At 49.5% G+C, this 18,422-nt stretch overlaps 1 protein-coding gene and 1 pseudogene across 15 annotated transcripts in view; one reads left to right on the top strand and one right to left on the bottom strand.

Moving 5' to 3' along the window:
* TAF8 (TATA-box binding protein associated factor 8) overlaps positions 1–18,422 on the bottom strand; it is a 40,117-nt gene that overhangs the window by 3,836 nt on the left and 17,859 nt on the right. For 5 of the 15 annotated variants that reach the window (XM_066983051.1, XM_066983052.1, XM_066983058.1 and 2 more), the window contains exons 9-12: positions 14,164–14,275; positions 8,062–8,238; positions 6,704–7,233; positions 671–4,892 (exon numbers count right to left, since the gene is read on the bottom strand). The gene's annotated coding sequence lies outside the window, so the exon portion shown is untranslated. The remainder of the gene's footprint in view (positions 1–670; positions 4,893–6,703; positions 7,234–8,061; positions 8,239–14,163; positions 14,276–18,422) is intronic. The other 10 variants (XM_066983055.1, XM_066983057.1, XM_066983053.1 and 7 more) reach the window with 9 other exon arrangements.
* LOC136786940 (acidic mammalian chitinase-like) lies at positions 13,453–18,082 on the top strand (annotated as a pseudogene).

The raw sequence follows: 18,422 nt of genomic DNA, 5'->3' as shown, positions 1-18,422 counted from the left end.
AGCTGCCCCAAAACAGATCACCAGCGTTTGGGGAACCTGGATCTCAGCACTGGGGATGTCATGGCTGTGTAAAACAGGAGTTGCAGGTCACGAAGTCATTTCTGCCCCCCAGCAACACTGCTGCGCTAGGGGAGCTCCTCGGCTTCTCCTAATCCTGGCGCACGCTCATCCCTGCTGTCCCCACGCTCTGCTGCTTACAGGCTGGGTGCCCCCAGTAGCACACGCGCTGGGGCGGCTCTTGCAGCTCGCTCAGAAGAAGGTGAGTGAGTTATCACCACAATGCTGCTAGAAAAAGGCAGGAAGATGAGTGCTGACAGTATCCAACCAGGTTTTCTTACTCACCGAGATAGCTGGGCTGCTCAGACAGCAGCCAGGGCAGCACCGTGAGCTGCAGCCTGTCCCACCACACAAGGTGATGGCCACTCGTAGCTGCAGCTCACACTTCTGCGGCCTCCAGTACTGGACCCTGTACATCTATCAAGGCATTTGTTGGAGGTTCCCAGGGTTCGAGAGCTAACTACATCCCTGGTACCCACTGTAAGGAGTGAAGTGGGGCTGCAATCCCTTACTGCCCAGCTCTGCGGTGTGTGTTTGGGGTGGCGTGCCTCCCAGCTGGCCTGAGAAGCAGCTGAACAAGCACAGCGGGGTTGGTCCTGCTGCTGGCACCCACCTGCTGTGTGTTTGCAAAAGCAACTCTCTGCTCACTCTGTGCCTCAGTTTCCTGACACACGTGGACGCTTGCCTCTGATTATGAAAGCACCTGGAGACTTCTGTGCCTGAAAAGCTGTACCTCTAGTGAAGGAGCTGGGAATGCAGCGATGAGACCATCACCTTTTATAGATGGATGCTGTGGTGTCCTTACAGAAAACGCTGTGCAGGAGGGAAGAGAGGGGAAAGTCACCTTCCAGTTTGCCAGCAGCAACAAGCCCTGCGAACACAAGGCACAGGACTGTTTTGTTATGATCCCTGCGGAGCCACGGGCCGTTCTCAACCCAGATCCCGGACACTCGGTACGGAAATGGCCCCGTGGAGCAGGAAAACATCTCCACGTAGCCCTTAACTCCTGGCTGACAGGGCCCCAGGGATCGCCAGTCCCTCCTGCGCCTCCAGCTCTCACCGTGATAACCATGTCAGATTTGCTTCGTATACAATGCCCTTGAAATCTGTGGAGGCTGGAAAAGTAAACAGACCTTAAAAGGGGCTGAAATTCCTGCTTTCCACTCCCTCGTTCTCAAGAGTACTCCTGAGTGAAGCAGCTTTTGCAGAGACCAGGCAACCGAAGGCCCTCTTTACGATACAAAGCAGCTAATAATAACCCGTGCACCCTTCACCCTGCCTGCTCCAGAGCCCAGGAGAGCCCTTGCTTGGCGATTGCACCCGTTTGTCTGCCATAAATGGTTGTTTTCCCTCTTTTTAGCAAGGCCACATTGTGCCCGAACTGTTCCGTTCCACCATCAGAAATTCCAGCTCAGAATTGCCAGTGCTTGAGATCTCATCACAAGTCTCCTCGGGTTGGATGCTTTTCTTCCCCTCCTGCGAGGGGTGAGCGTTTAATTAAAAAAAGGTTGTTGCTAAGAAGAAAACTGAAAACACGAACTAGCTTGGTGCATCCATGTGAAGGGCTGAACCATAGGAGTCAGCTGAAATGAGCAGAGAAAAAAGAATAAAGCATAAAATCAGACGTCAGTTCTGGAGGACGATGTGTGTCTTGGGGAGGGGAGAGGGGAGATGACCCAGTGTGATCCTAAACCCCTTAGAAATGACCAAAATCATTAAGTTAACTGACATCCCTGGCGCTCCCTTGGGCAGATGCTAGCATTGCAGAACACTAGGCCTGGTGAGGTGGAGGGAGCAGACATCGTAACACCACACGCTGATACCTCAGCCTTTCCCCACACCCCGCGCTGTCCCAGAACGAGTTCAGAGCCCTCTCAGCTTTCCTTTCACAAAGGGAAGGTCTCAGCTCTGCGTAGACTGGAACACGTGCATTGGAAAACACCCCAGATGTACAGGTACATGCTGCTGGCAAGTTAGAGGAGGATCTGGACAAGCCCAAGAGCAAACCCGTGCCCTGTGGGCATCTCTGCTGCCTCGGGGACAAAAATCCTTCGTGCTCATGACGCCCCCTCCTCGAAGCACAGACACAGTGAGAAGGGCTCTGCCTGCAAAGTGGGGGTGGGAAATGAGGCAGTTTTTTCCAACCTACCATTTCCTACAGCCTCTGAATCGTAATACCGTCCTTCCTAGTTGGGCCGTATCAGGACTGGTGCTGGCGTTCAGTTATCGCAGCCAGGTCCGGGCTCACATTTCCCTGGATGAGAGCAGAGTGACTTCAGATTCAGAGCTGAGATGCAGATTAGGATCTGGCGTGCCTCAGGCATTTTGCTGATTGAGCAGAGGTCAATCTTCAGGCAGGGAAGGGATAAAATGGCTTCAAGGAACACGGCAGAGGGCTAGCAGAGAGCAGAGGGTTGCCTTTATTCTCAAAAGTACAGGACCTAAAGGAGGAGCCTTGTGGTGTTTGCAGCAGAACTGACGTGCCTTCCACTACAAACAAAACACTTCAAGGAAGTCTGTTCGTGTCAGCACCATTTTCTTGGGAAGATTTCCAGACCCTGGGTGGAATTTCTCATCAAAAAGAGAAAGGAGAACAATGAGCAAGCAAGCCTGTGCCTAGAGCAACCCACGCTCCACCTGTGGAGGGAGAGCTCTCCGAGTCAAGCCCCACTTCTGGCAGGTCACATCTGAATCTGGGTCACTCGCATCTCGGGTCTCAGTTTCAGCCCGTCAGAATAGAAACACGATATGAAACTCCCTTTTTGCAAGGCGGAATTAAAAAAAAAAAAAAAAAGAGCACTTCTCCAGCCAGCTGTTTCTCAGCAGGAGCAGAACAATAATGTCCACTTCAAAGATGCCACCTAAGACACACCTAAGATGAGTGCTTTAGAGACATGTGAGCAGGTAAATCATTTGAAGGGCCACCTTGGGCCCTATAACCGCCCCTGGGTATGCTAAAAATTGCCCACAATTACTCTGTGGGGTGCTTACCTTACATAATTGTCTTAATTATACGGGGCTGCCTAATTACACTCGATGCAGCTTGAACTAAGCAAAGAAAGGAATTGCACATGGGAGAGAAAAGATTCTGACCAAGCGTTGACCAACATGAGAAAAGCAGAAGGATTCCTCACGGACCCACTTTGCATCTCGCCCCGTGACCCTGCTGAACAAGTTTCCACGGTGCTGCGATAAGATTAGGGACCGGGGTGTGACCGTCCCTTATGGCAGCACGGCACTGAAGCTGGCGGAGCCGCTGGGAGGCCCTGGGCTCCGGCTGGCCTGGGGTTGGAAAGGGACTTTCCAGCCGGGATGTGTATCCCACAACAGCAGCACCGTAATTGTCCTTCATTTGGGGCTGTTGATGCAAGGGTAGAAAGCTGTTCGCTGATTAACTGTCTCCTCCTCACAGCTCTGTAACCTTGGTAGCCTGATTTATTTATTTATTTTTTTAACTACGCCACATAGGCACGGAGCAGAGCCGTCTTATCGAGCAGCCACCCACGTGAAAGGAGGAACTTTGCAGCCTACAGCCGTGTCAGAGCTGGAGGGAGGGCAGAGAGCAAAGCCTTGCCAGGCAGAGCTGGAGCAAAGCCTTGCCAGGCAGGTAGGACGCATGCTCTGGGGGCCTTCCTATGGATTCTGAGCCTAGCTTGGGGTATTCCCCGAAGCCGAGGAGCTGTCAGGTGGAGATTTGACGTAAAACTATCTTAGAGACTTGCTGTAAAGTGTCCAGATGTCCAAATGTGCATGCACATGAATAACCAACTCCAAATAACACACCGCTTTCAGTGTGCTCTGATCCAGAACTGGTTTCTTCCCCCTTTTTCAGGCACCTGAAAGCCCCCAGCCCAAGCTGCAGGTCGAAGTGTTTTGGTTCTGCTGTGCTGGTTCTCCCCCGCAATGTGCAGCCTTTTTGAATCCCCAAAAGTGCCGCAGTTCAGGTGCTGCCTCGGGACATGAAACTGCTAAGTTTTGTAGAAGTGGACTGATTGTTTCCATTTCAAAACCCACAGCGATACAGCTGCATCACACAAGTTGGAACGGGGGAGTGCCATCGGAGAAGAAAATCTAAATATAACCGTGGAAGAGCATTCCACTCGAATTAATTATCAGCAGTGAAATAACATTTTTAAAAAAGAAAGGGAAAATATTGTGCTGAGCTGAGAAAAAGAGGGAGATCTGCCAGTGCTGGCGTGTGTTTATCCTGGGCATTGTTTAAGCTCTTAGTGCTAAATTAGTGACAGAGCCCAGCTGTTCCCGAATCTCAGCCCTCCTCTCTGCTCAGGCCAATAGATTTCGCTCTAGCCGGAGCCCAAAAAAGGACCGTATTTCCCTTCCCGGCTGCGCCTGACGTGGCCTGGCCGCACACGTCAGCAGGATCGGCTCCCCAGCAGGAAGCTGGCAAGAGCTTCTTAAAAACAAGTGACGTAGGACACGGCCACGCAGCTCGGTTCAACCCTCCGCGCGGAGGGCAGAGCAGCGCGGGGATGTGGAGCAGAGCCATGCTTCCAAAGAAGGAGAGCCTGCACGCCTCTTCCCGTGGCAACACAGGCACAGCAACAGCCTGCCGAGCCTGCCGCGTCGCTGCCGGGAGTGCCAGGGCTCGTGGCGGTGTGGTGGCGCTGGCAGGTTTTGAAGATTTGCTAGAGATAGGCGCAGGAACAAAGGGGTACCTGTGGGAAGCATGTTCAGGGTGCCTGGGTGCCTGAAGGGGTGACCGCAAACAGCTCGTGAGTTAGGAAGGAAGGGAAAAGCAGCACAGATACCAGCTTGGGTCTGCGAAGGGGTTGGTGCGTCCCTGCTTCGGACGGGACAAGGGTGTGTGCGTTTCCCTGCGGGGAAAACAAAGGGTCAGCAAATGAAAAGGAAGCCCCTTCACACACCCCTCTGTTTGATCAGTGAGCAGAAACGACTGCTGTTTGAAGAGTATTTTAAGACAGATGCTTCTACTTCCACTTCCTCCTCCACCCCCTGAAAGACCTGGCAGCCTTTCAAGGCTCCCTCTGCAGTGGAGCAGCCACAGGAGAGCCCCCGAAGTGGAAGGCAGGAACAGGAGATTAAACCCAGGCCAGTGCCCTCCCTACCCCAGCTTCTTCCACTCCCACGCCCCGCTGCAGAGGCCGGCCAGCATGCAGGCGTTGAGCAGAAATGCGTTCACACGCTAGAAACCTGGTGCTTCCTTCCCTGCAGCGTGGCCCTGAGTAACGTAGGTAATTGGTAGTCTCTTTGATGAATTTCACTTTTACTGCTTTCAAGTTAGCCACAGTCCTCAGCCTGCCTGGTTTTTCTCTTATGTCTGCAATATTCACAATTATTTGCTGAATACACTCGGAGTGACACTAGTTAGCAGACTGGGGCTTGTGAATGCAAGCTGTCTTTAGATATAATCGGGCAGCCAGCTGGCTGCACTAGGTGTTTCGGTTCCTACCATGATGAAGCACCCAGTCTCCTGTCCCCAGGCCACACGGATTCTCCCACAAGGTGCTGACAGTGACCCAGCGACACCACGAGCCGTGCCAGCCCTCTGCTTCGTAGCACCACAGTCCAAAGTGCAGAGCAGCAGCACAGCCACAGAGCAGGAAGCTTTGCACAGCAGAGCTGGTAGCTCAGCCACATTCCCTTGCAATGGAAGCCCCAGCTTAGAGCAGCTGAGATAATCATGCTGACAGCCTACACCATCAGTGGGAAAAAGCTACTGATGCAAATGTATGCTGGAAGAGATCTGGACTGGTCTGCGCTGGTTCTGCAGTGCAGAAGCCTCCCGTAGCAATTAGCGAACAGAAACAAGCGAGCTTTCAGAGGTGCCTGTGGGTTTAGCATGCCAGCAGCTCGGACTCCGTGCGGAGGAGGCAGAGGCTGATCATCATCCTTCCCTCCAGAGCTAGCTCCAAACTGACTTTATGCAAGCAGCAACTCGCCAGCCAGCAGCACACAGGCCCCCGGCCACCAGTGCAGACCCAGGCTTAAGCCCACGCTGTGCGTGCCCTCGATGTTCTGGGTGCTGCGTGCCCTTGATGTGCCGGGTGCTGCATGTCCCTGATGTGCTGGGTGCTGCGTGTCCCTGATGTGCTGGGCACTGTGTGTCCTTGATGTTCTGGGTGCTGCCTGCCCTCAGTGTGCTGCCTGCCCTCAGTGTGCTGCAGGCCCTCGATGTGCCGCATGCCCTCGATGTGCCCCATGCCCTCGATGCGCTGCATGCCCTCGATGCACTGCATGCCCTCCATGTGCCACATGCCCTCCATGTGCTGCATGCCCCCGCTGTGCTGCGTGCCCTCGATTTTGCGTCAGGCCAGCCGGCAGCAAGGATCAGCTTGCAAAGCGCAGATCCGATTGCAGCTTGGCTCGGCCGAGGGCCATGCTGGCTGCTCCCTGTGCCCCCAGGGTGCGTCACAGCCCGTGGCAGGCCCTGCGGCATCGCCCCATGGCACGGCACCCAGGCATCCACCCCTCAGCCCTGGCTCTGAGAACCCAGCTGGGTACAGGGCCGCTGCTGTGGGAGATACCTGGGGTTGTTCCTGCCCACTCTCCCGGGAAGCAGCTGGAGCCGTCTCCAGCATGGGTCTGACCGGGGTCAGGGGCTGCACGGCCTCTCCCCGTAACGCCTTGCACCAAACACATTATTAGGACAAAATTCTGAGCTGACCTCGGGCGGTCTCTGGATCATCTCCCATGCTGGAGCTGAAGACACCGCCAGGGCCGTGTCTGCGTTTGGCTCGCTTCCATTTGGTGGAGCTGAGTGTGTGTCCATGTGCTTGGGAACTGCTGAGCGCTGTGCTCGTGTCACCGTGCCTATCTGGGGCTCTAACGTCCTGGCCAAGTTCGCTCACAGCTCAGAAACTTTCTGCCTTGGTTGCTTGTACTTTGTCTTGGCTCTGAGGGAGCAGAGGAGGGACTGCCTCCCCGTTCGTGGCCCCTTGTACTCTTCACACCCTTAAAAGCAATTAGCTGCCAACCCTTGAGATCTCACATCTTGCGATTTCTTAAAAAGTTGTAAACACCTTGGCTTCATTCCTGAGAAAATGGGCGGAGTGGTGGTAAGCCCCTTAGTTACATGACCCCGTAGGTCACGAAGGTTTTTAGGCAAAACTTTACCCTCCGTTGGCATTAGTCACTGTTCAGGGAATGCGATATACCAGCTAAAGATGTCCTCTGTGCTGCCCCGGAGATGGAAACCTTGAATGGGAAAAAGAACGAAGACGCAGAGCAAGATAAAACCCCATCCCGGCAGTATTTTGAAACAAAACTGTTCTTTCAAAACAAGGCCAGTATCTGATGAAGTGCAGGGACAAAGATAATGCCTCTGTCTAGAATTAAGGACATGTTTCACCCTGTTCAGGAAAGCCGAACAAAGGGGTCAGACTGACTTCTGCGCTATTTTAAGCATTTTAGGTTAAAGGTCATTTAGAGCTGCTGCGTAAGTAGTGGATGTTTTATTTAAAGGCTGTTTGCTTGCTAGAATTTCTAGGGCCCCCGAACGCTGTTGCATTATTTTAAAAGCCTTTGTCATGCTAATGTAGCAAGGACACTCAGGAACGGGAGAGGAGCAAACACCCTGGTGCTGGTGGTGGGAGAGGAGCAAACACCCTGGTGCTGGTGGTGCGTGAAGGTCCACATACCCTGGGCTCAGACGTGCACACATTTTTCTCGTTTGGCTGCAGTGTGGCAGTCAGAGGCGCGGGGTCAGCTACTCCCCTGCACGCAGACACCCTCCTGCCTGCCTGGGTTGTCTCAGCAACAGTTGCTTCAACGCTCTGTTGTTATGTCCTGTAAATGTTTAATGGGAAGCTTATCTCTCTTACCTATACAGATGGCTCAGGTTATTGAGCTTGTGTGCAAGGATTAATTGGAAATGGGCAGATGTCAGCTAACCAGAAAAAGAGCTTAATATGTAAGTAATTAGATGAGCTGGGATGCTGGTGAGGGGGCGAAGCCACCTCTGAAGGATTCGGAGCAAAAAGGACAAGCCCAAAAGGATCTTCCTGGAGCTTTTCTATAAATTACCTGTAAGGACTAGACCTCATGAACGTGGGATGCAAATGCAAGATGCTGCCCACACTTCAGAGCTCTGCTTGATGACGGCTGCAGCGTTCGGTGGGGGATTAGCACCCAGTACTCTCAGCTAGTCTCAGCTCACAGGCCAGGGCATCTGCTTCTTCCCTTGCAGATAACGGGCACTGACTGGGTGAGATGGATGGGGAAAAGAGGTCACGTTACGTGGAGCAGCCTGATTGAACCTTCCACATTGAATCCTGACCGTAAGAAGTTCAAGATCTGCAAGCTTGGTTATTTTTATTTTTATTTTTAATAATAAACAGCAATAGTTTAGACTCTAATATGTATTGTCTATCTTAAGTGGATTTTTCAAGATTATATACTTTAGTAAATTCAAGCTTTAAAAGATCACACTAAAAAAAAGCATGTAACATAAATTGCATAAAAACAGAGAAAGAAAAATCCAGAGAAGCTGGCACAAAGCGTTCTCATGTGCTATTCCCTTAGCTAAAATAACACCCATGTGCATATTCATTCATGCATATATATAATCTTTTGCAGTACGTTTTGCTCACCTGCACACACCTGCATTTGGGCACAGATATTTACGTGCAAGTGAGCAATTTGTGAATCTGTATCACATGCAGATATACCCACTTTTGAAGGCCTGTTCTCACTTGCTGGCAGACGAGGAAAATTGTTGTTGGGACTAATGCTTGGATACAAGGATAAGTGGCAGGATCCAGCTCTGCAGAGAGCACCCTGTTCGCTGGGGTTAACCACCACCACTGAGAGCTGGTGAACTCATTGCCTCGATCCTGATCACCCGAGAACGTTAGTAAGATGCCTTTAGTAGAGAGCCAAGGTTTATTTGAGGAACAGGATAGTCAGAAATCAAGTTTGAGTGTTTCACAACATCAGAGAAGCTAAGGATTTGTTTACAGCACCTAATTATAGCAGTTTAGTGCCAACAGAGAATCAGGAAAGATGAAAGATGTGCTGTAAGGAAAGAATATGCTATGCACGATTGCAATACTGCACCAAATTCCTCATGAAAAGGACCTCTCAAGGTCCTAATAAAATTTACGTGGGGACTGAATGTGAATAAATGATGACACTCTGTAGAAGTAGCTGGGGAAATGGCTGCAGCATTTCGTAATCAGACTGAGTCAGAGATGTATTTCTGGGAACGTACATGCAGAAGGCAAGAATTTCCCCCGGGAGGCAGGGAATGGTTGGTATCTGAAAATCAGCAGTTCTTTAGTTCCAGTCAATGAGCTGAAGAGAGAAGGGCTATCAAACGCCAGAGAAAGATGGCATGAAACAGAACAGACTCAGTCCTCGTATCAAGAGTTAGTACTGGGGAAACCAGGCTTAAAAATAGAGATCTTTAAACAAATGAACTGGTGTCATAAGTATCAAAGAGCTCTGACACTCTCCTGGCTGCCCTATACAGGCAAAGTGCCCCGAAATCCTGTCTGTGCAAAGTCCCTGCCCAAGGCCTCCATGCTGTGATTATCTTTTGGAGGAGGGAATTTGAGGATCTAAAGATCTTCAGAAATAAAAGCTCCTAATTTCTTGCCATGAATCTGAACAAGAACAGCTGCCAGACATTTCTTGTGCATCCTGCGCTCCTGGACAGACCACGTCACACTGCAGGTAGCGTTGCTGGCTCTTCAGCCTGGGCTTCCCACGGAATAGTTCTTATGGCACCAGCAATGAGTCCTTCAGCTGCACCAAATAATCTCGTTAGAAGAACAGAAAGAGGTTTGGACCAAGGCAGCTCCCAAATCACTTTCAAAACTCCTCAGTCAGGGAACTGAGCAGATGCCAGACCCGCAGGCGCTCCAGCTACCTTCTCGTTGCGCAGAGGTACCGTTGCACCAGCCACCAGCAGCTCAGCAGGCTGCACAGTGAAGGACACGTCCAAGGGTTACGTGACTTGGAGGTAGGAGAGATTCTTTTCCGTGACTCCATTTACAGGCATGGGATTATAGTGGCAGTAACTTAAGCAAGTGTATGCATACTTATCTGAATGTGGGGCCAGATTTCACACGGTTGGTCATTGATATTGTGGCTCTATTTTCTTAATTCTCTGTCAGACTCCTGAAGAGAGGGGGATAGTTTTTCTAAGGAGGTCAGTGCCCTGCAAGAAGAGCTCGGCTATAAAAAGCTGTTAAGCCATTGAGACACCCGAAGTATCACTAAAGCTCTTGAGAGAAGACAGACAGGTCTCTTTAAACACGCTCCATGCACCTCTATTTGTGTTTCAGCATGCAGAGTCTGCTTTTTCCCCTACCTCCAGCACTACGCCAACCTCAGGATGTGCAGAAGTTGAGGTAAGAATGTTCCCAGTCGTTCCACTAGGGTCCAAGATGATCAGGCTCCTGATACTTTTCACCCTGCTTTTGCAAGGAAGAAACTCCACCATTCCTCCATCTAAAGCAGAAACCAAAGGAAGAACGGGAGAACAGGAATCTCCTAACTCCTACTGTACTGGGCATTGGAAGCAACCCAACGCTAAGCAGTAGTCAGTGATTCACTGACATTCCCCTCCCTGAGACTTTAAGCCAAATCAAGCAGGGAGACAGACTTTTGCCAAGATGGTGAGGTAAAAGCTAAGACCCTGTAAGAAATAAAACCCGCATTGAGTCAAGCTGTCCTGATCGTGGCACAAAACCTCTCTCCCTTTCAGCAAAATGAAAATAAAGGGTTACGTCTTATCGCAGACGTTTATGCACATAAGGGTTGTTGATTTTATTCTGCTTGCTTTTTGCCACTCCCAAAGGTTTGCTATCTGACACAGTGCAGTTTAGGCAGGGCCACGGCATAGGCCATTGACATGTGCTGGCATCAGGAAGCACATTCCTCCTTACAGGCCCCGAAGCACGAGCTGAACACCAAATGGATCAAGCATCGGGCAGGAGTCTGAAGCGGCTTACTATGTCCAGGAAGGAGATGGCTGTACTTAGATGTAGTCAGCCAGGAAGAAGTAGATAAGATTGCTCTGATCTTCATGATAGAATGCTTATCAAGTATATAGAGCTTTGAGCAAAACCAGGCGGTTGTTAGGAGAACCTGCTGAACTGCTGTCAGGATGTAATATTTATCACCGAAGTGAATAATCCAGTGCGACTGCTTTGTCTCATGTTTTGCCAGTGTGAAAACCAGGGGTTGCTCCACAGCAAAAAAAAAAAAGTGTCCAATAGAAAGGAAAGGCTTGGGAACCATAAACACATCAAAGATGGTTTGAAATCTTCTTATTGTAGCAGTTAATAAGGGACATGTGCCAAGGCCACACACAATTTAGACCGGTTTCACCCAAAGCCACTTGAATAAATCTAGACATGTTGTAAAGACTGCACACACATAACATGGAATCAGGGAACACAGAATTTCAGTCTTTAATCTGACCGGTCAGGCCCAGTTTCCCCCGCAGTAAATATTTACTGTGTTGGTAGGGAAAGGCAGAAGAGACAGAAAGTGAGCCTAAATTATTTGTTAGAGATATAAGCAGGTGATTTAAACAGGTGAGATAGCCAAAAATATAGATTTATCAGTACCCTGCTGAGCCCATGGGCATAAGATTAATGGACATACCAACACAATGACTGGTATCTTAAAAGACATCCTGACACGTCTCAAGCTTAGGCTAGTTTGGATAGATGTGTTTAATAGTTCCTATTTCACTCTTTCACATAAGACAGTCATGTCTTATGGAGGTTATACAGTTCTGGAGAAATGAACTGAAAAAAAACTTGCCTTTATCCTTGTTACTTTTCTATACAGAGAAGGAAGCACTCCAATTTTATGTCGATCTGAGACCTCTATTGTTGATCTCAGATCTCTATTCATGATGAAACAAAGAGAAGCAGCAACTAACCTTTTGGCCTGCAAGCACATTTCTTCTTGAAATGTTATCAGAAGACTGCTAGAAAAGCACTCCATCTGCATGACTAGGAAAAGCAAGCAACATTGACACCTACTGTTGGATATTTTAATTGCTGATAGTACCAAACCACTGACTTTCCAAGATTCTTGTCTAAGATTTCTTCCGGAAGAAGATACTCTCCTTAGTTAAAACTACATGATGATTCTTTTAGTTTGCTTTTATGCTTTTATTGCTCCTGCAGTGCTTTCAGGGTGCACTTAATTGCAAACTGAGCATCTGCATATGAAGGGAAACCTCTTCCTTTAGCTCAATTTCTTCCTTTGTTTAGTTCATGGAATTAGGTAATCCTTTGGCAGTGAGAGCTTTTCATGAAGCTAGCTGATAAAAATGAAAGAGCTGATAAGTAATGCTGCTATTATCAGAGAAGAGTGTACGGTATGCTAAGTGAGAGAGTGGGATGATTTCTCAGGAGAGTCAAAGCTTATAGTTCATAAGGAAATGAGGTTCCCATACAGAGCTTGCGGAGCATATCAGAAAGTACTAACCAGCCAAGTACAGAGCACAGGTTTCAAAGAAAACATTTATTGTATTTTACCATAGCAGCAGATCATTTCTAACACCCTCAAAGTGCTTCACACTAAAAAACTAATCATCACTATTTCCTTCATACGCTACTTTTTTTGTTTCCAGCCCATTAAAGAGAATTTATGCATAGGATTAAATGACTCTCCAAAGAAACAGAGGAAAAATTTGGCAAGCAGGCTGGAAGAGCTAAGCTCTGTTTTCCCTCCTCACATTGTCCTTTTCTTCATCAGACACTTTCAGCAAACTAGCTTCAAGTGGCTATTTGCTATTCTGAAAAGCTTCCTATTATTCGTATTAAAAAACTATAAAAAGAGATGAGAGAGAAAATACTCCACTGCTAGGAACCTATCCGGAGTTAAAGAGAAAAAAGTCTGAACACAGAAGTTAGCAATGCCTATACTTGCTTCTATGGTAATCTGAAGTCCTCTATGATACAGGTAAAGTTGTATTAATATGCCCTGAAAAATGTTCTGTCCCTGGGCTCTCTCTCCTAGTGCTTGACCTCCAAGAAATAACGCTTCGTCCTGAAGAAAATGATCTTGGCAAGACACTGCTGTGTTTGCTCATCAGGGTGCTAAACATTCACTTTTGAGCCAGCAGTACATGAACCGTGGAGGCACTTTGTTAAAGCATCCTTCTCACCTGCCCTTGCTCACTTGCCCACACCAACGGGCCCAGCAGCAAGTGGGAGAAGTGCTCAGCAGAGGCCGACTTGGTTTGCTTTACTGCTGGGACACCACGAAGCCCATCCACTTCCCTGCACTGACAGCAAGCTTAAGTAGCATGGGCAAGAGACAACACAGACCACAAAGCCCCCAGCGTCCGGACGACGGCTTGCTATGCCAAGTGAGCCCCGTCCCTGTGCCCCCAAAAAGCCCACGGCTGTGAGCCCAAGCCCCACTCAGCCCCACCTCGCTGACTGCCCCAGCCAAGGAGACAAAACCCTTGCAAAACACCTTTGGTTTTGCACCGCCTGTTGCCTCCACGCAGACACAATGACAACACAAGGTTGAACACTTCAGACATCTATTCCTGCGTGATTGCCAATATTAACACAAAGCCTCTCGTTGCAAACACGATTTTGAAGAAGAAAAGCCATCTAATCTTGTTCTTCAACTACTCTGGCAGCACCAGAAAACGGTACAGCCTGATAATCCTCGTGCCTCCTGATGGAGCCTTAAGGTATTGGTATCATTTTTGTGATACGTTTATCAACTCGGGTAATGGTTGGGCATTTTTGTTGACACAAGACTTGTACGAAATTAGAGAAGGGTATAAAAGTGGGAAGCAGCCTGCCCTGGATCAGTTCTGGTCAAAGATGGCCAAGCTCACTCTGCTTATCGGTAAGTCCTGCTTCCCAACTTACTTTTTTACCTTCGTGACAAGTATTTGTGGCTCTCTCGGTGTTATACTGGCGTTTAGAAAAGAAGTTCTTTGGAATTCAAGTCTCTGACCACTCCTTTCAAATGAAAAGACATAGCAGCAACCTGCAGGACAGTCCAGTCCTGCCCAAGAGCTTTGTATTTCCAAAAACAAACACTAATCACTTTTTTTCTTTTTTCTCTTTCTCAGAGGTCTGGCCCTGCTGCTGAACGCCCAGATAGGTATGTGCTTTTTTCCCCAAAACAACTCACCAAATTCATTTCGGCATGGGCATACACGGGCAGGTCAAGCAGAAAGTACAGCAGAAACGCCAAAAGCTTTCTTCCTTCTGGCAGCATCCCTTCTGCTTCTGCTCTTCCTTATCTGGCAGCAAAGGAGAAAGACACAGTTTGGGGAAGAAACTCGATGGCTACAACCACCCCAATTCATGAGTTTCAGGGTACAAGTGAGGAAGAAAAAAAATACATAATTATTATTAGGGAGGCAGTCCCCAGAAGGATAACCAGACCTACTTCACTTTCTCCAAACTCCTCACCCTGCAAGGGAGCATTGCCCAATCATTTCTAACGAGATCTAGTTACAATAATTTGTTTTAAGTTACTAGCTTTTCTGCAGTGCAGCCCAGACCTGCCCCATCTCCTCCGTGTCTCTGCAGGCACTGCCTATGTGCTGTCGTGCTACTTCACCAACTGGGCCCAGTACAGGCCCGGCCTGGGGCGCTTCACGGTTGACAACATCGACCCATGCCTGTGTGACCATCTGATCTACGCCTTTGCTGGGATGTCCAACAATGAGATCACGACCATTGAATGGAACGATGAGACCCTCTACAGATCCTTCAACGGCCTGAAAAACCAGTATGTGCTGTTCCTTCTGTGATGGAAGTGCAACCTGCGGGGCGAAGGGTGCTGAGGAGAAGAGGCAGAGTCAGAAATAGCAATTCAACAGTGTGTTTTGTAGCAAAACATGTTTGTGTCCTTATCTTTGCAGGAATGAAAATCTGAAGACCCTCCTGGCAATTGGAGGATGGAATTTTGGAACAGCCAAGTAAGTTCAAACCACCTCCGTCCCACAACAGCAAACTGGAAAGTGGAGGTGGAAAGAGGCCCAAGCCCCAACCCTGCCCTCCTCTGCTCCCTAGGTTCTCTGCAATGGTTTCCACTCCAGAGCACCGCCAGACCTTCATCAATTCCGTCATCAAATTCCTACGCCAGTACCAGTTTGATGGGCTGGACCTTGACTGGGAGTACCCTGGCTCCAGGGGCAGCCCAGCTCAGGACAAGGGTCTCTTCACTGTCCTGGTGAAGGTAAGGGGAGACAAAGGGGTTGCTCAAGGCCTCTGCTCTGCACAGCTCAGACCAGAGGAGGTCCAGGGGGCTCCGAGAGCCCATGCTGAGCCCTGTTCCTTGGCATCCCTCAGGAAATGCTGGCCGCCTTTGAGCAGGAAGCCAGGCAAGTGAACAAGCCCCGTCTCATGATCACTGCTGCTGTTTCTGCAGGACTTTCCAACATTCAGTCTGGCTACGAGATCGCTGAGCTCGACAAGTGAGTAGCAAGCCCCCAAGTACACCTTCTGTGACCTCCTTCAGGCCATTCCTTCTAGTGCTCTCCCTTCCAGCAATTAAGGGACACTGCCATTAGCTGGCAGAAACCAACCCCACTGCCTGCAGAGCCCCCACACTTTATGCAGGGTGAGATCTCCTCTGGAGGAGAGACTCGTCCCCACCCTTAGAAGGCTTGCTCCAAAGAGGCCTTGGAGAAACGTGATCTGCAGAAAGTGGGGGCACAGCCAGGGATGTTGGGGGATCAGTGACCAGGACTAAAGGAACCTCCCGGTCTGGGTGAGTGAGCTGGCCAGGACACCAACGCATGCAACGTTCACAGGTACCTGGACTACTTCCATGTGATGACTTATGACTTCTATAGCTCCTGGGATGGAAAGACTGGGGAGAACAGCCCGCCGTACAGTGATGGCAATGCCTACCTTAGTGTCGTAAGTACAGTTTGGGAGGCTATCCCACAGATCACTGTGAACATAGTGAACCACTGAGGAGAGTTTTAAGAATCCACCAACCATCCTAGGAAGCCTGGCACAGGCTTGAACTGTGATATTCTTTTACAGGACTATGAACTACTGGAAGAGCAATGGTGCCCCAGCTGAGAAGCTCCTTGTTGGATTCCCCACCTATGGACATAACTTCATCCTCCAGAACCCCTCTGACACAGCTCTCGGGGCACCGACATCGGGACCTGGGCCTGCTGGACCTTACACAAGGCAGGCTGGGCTGCTGGCTTACTACGAGGTACGTGTGTTCCCTCACACCTAGGCAGACAAGAACACACACACCCTTCAAACTACCTGGCAAGGAATTTTTATCCTGGGGATCCATTCCAACTGCCCTTTTTTGTAGGACACCTGTTTAATTCCCACACTCTGCCCTTTTTTCCTAGATCTGCACGTTCCTGGACTCTGGAGCCACCCAGGCTTGGGATGGCCCCCAGGACGTGCCCTATGCCTACAAGGGCAACGGAAGGGTTGGCTACGACAACATCAAGAGCTTCAACATCAAGGTACGGTGGGGAGTGCGGCTGTACTAATCACACTCCAGGAGCCCTTCTGCAATAGCAGCTCTTGGACTAATTGGGATTTCTGTCCCGGCACTACACAGGCTAACTGGCTGAAGAGCAACAACTATGGAGGTGCTATGGTTTGGACCATTGATCTGGATGACTTCACTGGATCTTTCTGCAAACAGGGCAAATATCCCCTGATCAACACTCTGAAGAATGCTCTTGGTCTACAAAGCAGCAGTGAGTAACTTGGGTAGTGTGGGGTTCATGGAAATTATTTAAGCAACACAAGGTAGTGTGCTCATAGCACTGTGGGACAATGAAAGGAGGCAAGGGAGAGAATACCAACAGAAATATAATACATTCAAAAAGGAAACCTCCTTCTTGCTTTCATTTCAGGCTGCACAGCTTATTAACAGTCCAGTCCTCAAGTCCCTGCAGCTCCTAACACTGGAAGTTGAAACGGGTGCAAGCACGAGCTGGAGAAGCAATTCCAATGGCTGTGGTGTGAGTGGCTTCTCTGCTGGTAAAGCCATCCAGACCTATCCGATAAGAGCAGCTTGTACCAATGTTTGAACATCAAAAAAGTAATTTGCAAAATTTCGAGGCGGACCTTGTGAATAATACCATCTGTTCCTGCTGCAACTGGGCATGAAGACTCTGGTTCTGTCACAGCAGACAGACCCCTCTGATCTAATTCTACGGGATAACAATGATTAAATAAAGTATTCTGCAAAAGCTACAATCCACGCTGTATTGACTCATCTTGCTCTTCATATTTTGATGCTCCCTGACTCTCTCCCAATATGTACATCCATGCTCAGGGAAGGGCCTGAATCCCCAAGGGACATTTGAAGAGCCCTAGGCAGGCGTTTTCCAGGGCTTTCTTGCTTTCCCAGCAGGGCAGTCAGTCAGAGGGGAGGAAAGCAGAGAGGGCAGGGCAGACCAGGCTGTGCCACCAGGGAGCACCCGCACAAAGGTGGCAGTAACACTGCCAGGAGCCCACCTCTCCAAGAGCCCTTGTGCAAAGCCTTTGCTGCTGTCTAGGAAAAAAGCATTCTCCTCCTGGAAAAGTCACCCTGCAAAGGAAATGGCTTTCAAGGGTCTCACAGCCCTAGTGCTCTGGCCTTGAGACAGCTGCAGCAATTCCCCTCCTACTGCAGGAATGGGCACGTACCAGCTCCCACAGAGTCCTGATGTGTCTTTGAGCCCCAAAAATCCACTGTATGGCCCGAGGCACAAGGAGCCTTGTGCCCCAAGACAAACCTCTTCTGCTGCTCAGGAACTTACTGCCCTTCCACGATGCAAATAGTGCCTTAAAAATGTCAGTAAGAGGTTTTTGCTCTTAGATGCAGGGAAGGAGTCTCAGAAACTCTTGAAAACAAATTAAAGAGCAAAAAAGGCTATGCAACAGGAGCAAGAGCAGCCTGCTGTTTCATACTGGGTCACTGGTCAGGAGAACATGCTTCAAAATAGCAGAGCCAGAGCCCTGCAAGCGTTCATAGGCTGTTCCCACCACAGACACCTTTCGTTCACATGTGCCAGGGCTGCAGTTCACTCATGCGTGGCACTTCAGCTGCCCACATCACTTCAGCTCCCTGTGAGAAGCAGAACTGAAACACTGCAGCAGCCCTGTGGGACCTTCTGCCCAAGGGCACATCAGCCCCCGCTGCATTTCAGCACGTTTGGCTTTCATTACAGCTCCCTCCGATGTGCAGAGATGCAGAAAAGTACCTCAAAACCCTTCCATGCCTTGTGCATGTCGGCTACACCAGCTTTTTGCCCTTACCTTCACTGGTCATGAGGGATTTTTTAAAAGCAGACTCTGAGAAGCAGAGAGAGAGCTGGAAAACTGAGCTGTCTGCCTGCAGGGAGGAAATTCAGAGCAGCAGCTGAAAGCAGGCAGAACTATGCCCAAATTTTCACTGGCAATATTATA

The sequence above is a fragment of the Anser cygnoides genome, chromosome 25, assembly GCF_040182565.1.
Source record: "Anser cygnoides isolate HZ-2024a breed goose chromosome 25, Taihu_goose_T2T_genome, whole genome shotgun sequence".
In the NCBI taxonomy this organism is placed as follows: domain Eukaryota; kingdom Metazoa; phylum Chordata; class Aves; order Anseriformes; family Anatidae; genus Anser; species Anser cygnoides.
The sequence above is the reverse complement of the archived record's forward strand: the minus strand, read 5'-3'. Positions and strand labels throughout refer to the sequence as shown.